We start from the raw sequence: 3,639 nt of genomic DNA, 5'->3' as shown, positions 1-3,639 counted from the left end.
AAGGACGCACTTTGGTTCACCTGAAACTTGCTGATCATCCAGTTGAAAAATTTGTCCTCGACCGAGTGTTGCAGACTGGCACATTCCAAGGTCCAGGACTACGTGCTGAGGGACGCGTTCAAGCTTGGGGCAGCCGCCGCAAAGGCACAATAGGGAAAGGCCACCGTGTAAAGCCTTTCAACCAAAGCAGACCGAGGGCCCGGTAACTATAGAACACCCTCGGCCTGTGTAACTGTGTGCTCATCTGAAAAACAACAGCACACAGTAAAACCTAATGAATGTATATAGTTTCAAGTACCGAAATGTAATGAATGTAATGTCCTGTAAATAAGCATCATGTAGTATTGTAAAAATTACTGGGTTTTTTTGCACTGTTTGTAATTTTTGGATATGTCATTTTGAAATGGCTTATTTGAGAGTTTTCTTTTATCAATAAAGATTTTTTGAAAATAAAAAAAAATCTGGGGTCTGCATGCCAGATTTGACGGAATTGGATTTTAAAAAAAATTCTGGGGCTTTGCTTCTCGGCCTTTTGGCTAAGATCAAGTGTAGTATTGACATGCTGTACTTGGTTGAAGTCATTAGGTTACATTTTAGCTTCATTTGAAGCAATTTTTAAAAGCGGCATCTCGGCCTTTGGCTAAGATGCAAATGAGATCAAGCCTTGGAGGAGGTGCAATGCCTGCTCCAATCAGCTTGGATCATGTAGATCAAGCCCAAGACCGGAGGTGAGAGCCCTGTCTTGTCAGCTTGGATCGGGAATGTCTCACTTGTTGAGACTCTGAATTGGACTTGATTTGATTGAATTTAAAAAAAATCTGGGGCCTGCATGCGTGCAGGAAATGTCTCCAGTTGCAGTTCCTGGAAGCCCGGGTTTCAGAGCTGGAGTGGCAGCTAGGGATCCTGTGGAGCATCCATGAGGTGGAGTGTGTCATGGATAGCATGTACTGAGAGGTAGTCACACCGCAGGCTAAGACTTCACAGGCAGCAAGGCATGGGTGACCACCAGGCAGAGCAAGAGGACCAGTCAGGCAGTGCAGGAATCTTCTGTTGTCATTCCCTTGCAAAACAGATATACCACTTTGGATACTGTTGGGGAATGGACTTTGCAGGGAAAGCAGCAAAAGCCAATTTCATTGCACCACTGTGAGCTCTACTGCACGGGAAAGGAGTAAAAAGGGGGAATACAATAGTTATAGGGAATTAAATTGTAAGGGGAATAGATATGCATTTTTGTGGCACAAACAACACTCCAGGATGGTATGCTGCCTCCCTGGTGCTCGGATCAAGGATGTCTCAGAGCGGCTGCAAGAGATTCTGAACAGTCAATGCTCTTGGTATATATCAGTACAAAGGACATAGGTGAAAAAAAAAAGGACGAGGTCCTAAAAACAGAATGTAGGGAGTTAGGAAGTAAGTTGAAAAATGCGACCTCAAGATTACTACCAGTGCCACTTGCCAGTCAGAGTAGAAATAGCAGGACATTTCAGATGAATTCATGGCTGAAAAGATGGTATGAGAAGGGTTTCGGATTCCTGGAACATTGGGACCGGTTCTGGGGGTGGTGAGACCAGTACAAACTGGATGGGTTATGCCTGGGCAGGACCAGGACTGATGTCCATGGGGGAGTATTTGGAAACATGGAAAAACTACAGCACAAAACAGGCCCTTCGGCCCCACAAGTTGTGCCGAACATATCCCTACCTTCTAGGCCTACCTATAACCCTCCATCCTATTAAGTCCCATGTACTCATCCAGGAATCGCTTAAAAGACCCTATTGAGTTTGCCTCCACCACCACTGACGGCAGCCGATTCCACTCGCCCACCACCCTCTGTGTGAAAAACTTCCCCCTAACATTTCCCCAGCACCTTAAACCTGTGTCCTCTCGTAGCAGTCATTTCCACCCTGGGAAAAAGCCTCTGAGAGTCCACCCGATCTATGCCTCTCAACATCTTATATACATCTGTTAGGTCTCCTCTCATCCTACGTCTCTCCAAGGAGAAAAGACCGAGCTCCCTCAGCCTATCCTCATAAGGCATGCCACTCAATCCAGGCAACATCCTTGTAAATCTCCTCTGCACCCTTTCAATCTTTTCCACATCCTTCCTGTAATGAGGTGACCAGAACTGAGCACAGTACTCCAAGTGGGGTCTGACGAGGGTCTTATATAGCTGCATCATTATCCCCGGACTCCTAAACTCAATCCCACGATTGATAAAGGCCAGCACACCATACGTCTTCTTAACCACCTCCTCCACCTGCGGGGCCGATTTTAGAGTCCTATGGACCCGGACCCCAAGGTCCTTCTGATCCTCTGCAGTACTAAGAGTCTTTCCCTTTATATTGTACTCCTTCATCCCATTTGACCTGTCAAAATGGACAACTACGCATTTATCTGGGTTGAAGTCCATCTGCCACTTCTCCACCCAGTCTTGCATCCTATCTATGTCCCTCTGTAACTTCTGACATCCCTTCAACCTATCGACAACCCCACCAACCTTCGTGTCGTCGGCAAACTTACCAACCCATCCCTCCACTTCCTCATCCAGGTCATTTATGAAAATGACAAACAGCAAGGGTCCCAGAACAGATCCCTGGGGCACACCACTGGTGACCGACCTCCATTTAGATAAAGACCCATCTATACATACTCTCTGCCTCCTTTGGGCAAGCCAGTTCTGGATACACAGGGCAGCAGCCCCTTGGATCCCATGCCCTCTCACGTTTTCTAGAAGCCTTGCATGGGGACCTTATCGAATGCCTTGCTAAAATCCATATAAACCACATCTACCGCTTTCCCTTCGTCAATGTGTTTAGTCACATTTTTGAAAAACTCCACCAGGCTCGTAAGGCACGATCTGCCTTTGACAAAGCCATGCTGAGTATTCTTGAGCATACTAAACCTCTCTCAATGCTCATAAATCTTGTCCCTCAGGATCTTCTCCATCAGCTTACCAACCACCGAGGTTAGACTCACCGGTCGGTAATTTCCTGGGCTATCCCTATTCCCCTTCTTGAAAATAGCAACCACATCTGCAATCCTCCAGCACCTCTCCCATCTCCATCGACAACGCAAAGATCATCGCCAGAGGCTCTGCAATCTCTTCCCTCGCCTCCCACAGTAACCTGGAGTACGTCCCATCCGGACCCGGCGACTTATCTATCTTGATGCCATTCAAAGATTCCAGCACAACCTCTTTCTTAAAGTCCACATACTCAATCTTTTCAGTCCACCGCAAGCCCGCAGTACATCCACCCAGGTCCTTCTCCTCTGTGAAAACCGAGGCAAAATAGTCATTAAGCACCTCTGCCATTTCTACTGGTTCCGTAAAGATTTTCCCACCTTCACCTTTTATAGGCCCTATTCCTTCATGTCTCATCCTTTTACTCTTCACATATTTATAGAACGCCTTAGGGTTTTCCTTAATCCTACCTGCCAAGGCCTTCTCGTGACCCCTTCTGGCTCTCCTAATTTCCTCCTTTAGTCCCTTCCTACAAGCCGTATACTCATCTAGATCCCTATCTTCGCCAAGCTCTCTGAACCTTTTGTATGCTTTCCTTTTCTTCTCGACTAGGTCCCGCACAGCTTTCGTGCACCACGGTTCCTTTAACCTACCAACTCCTCCCTGTCTGCTCG

At 46.9% G+C, this 3,639-nt stretch overlaps 1 non-coding gene across 1 annotated transcript; it reads left to right on the top strand.

Moving 5' to 3' along the window:
- Positions 1–516: 516 nt before the first annotated feature.
- On the top strand, positions 517–707 carry LOC144502126 (U2 spliceosomal RNA). Its single transcript, XR_013499273.1, has one exon. It is a non-coding gene; the product is annotated as a U2 spliceosomal RNA (small nuclear RNA).
- The last annotated feature ends 2,932 nt before the right edge of the window (positions 708–3,639 follow it).

The sequence above is a fragment of the Mustelus asterias genome, chromosome 1 (assembly GCF_964213995.1).
Source record: "Mustelus asterias chromosome 1, sMusAst1.hap1.1, whole genome shotgun sequence".
NCBI classification, from domain to species: Eukaryota; Metazoa; Chordata; class Chondrichthyes; order Carcharhiniformes; family Triakidae; genus Mustelus; species Mustelus asterias.
Note: the sequence above shows the minus strand (reverse complement) of the source record. Positions and strands in the feature narration are given on the sequence as shown.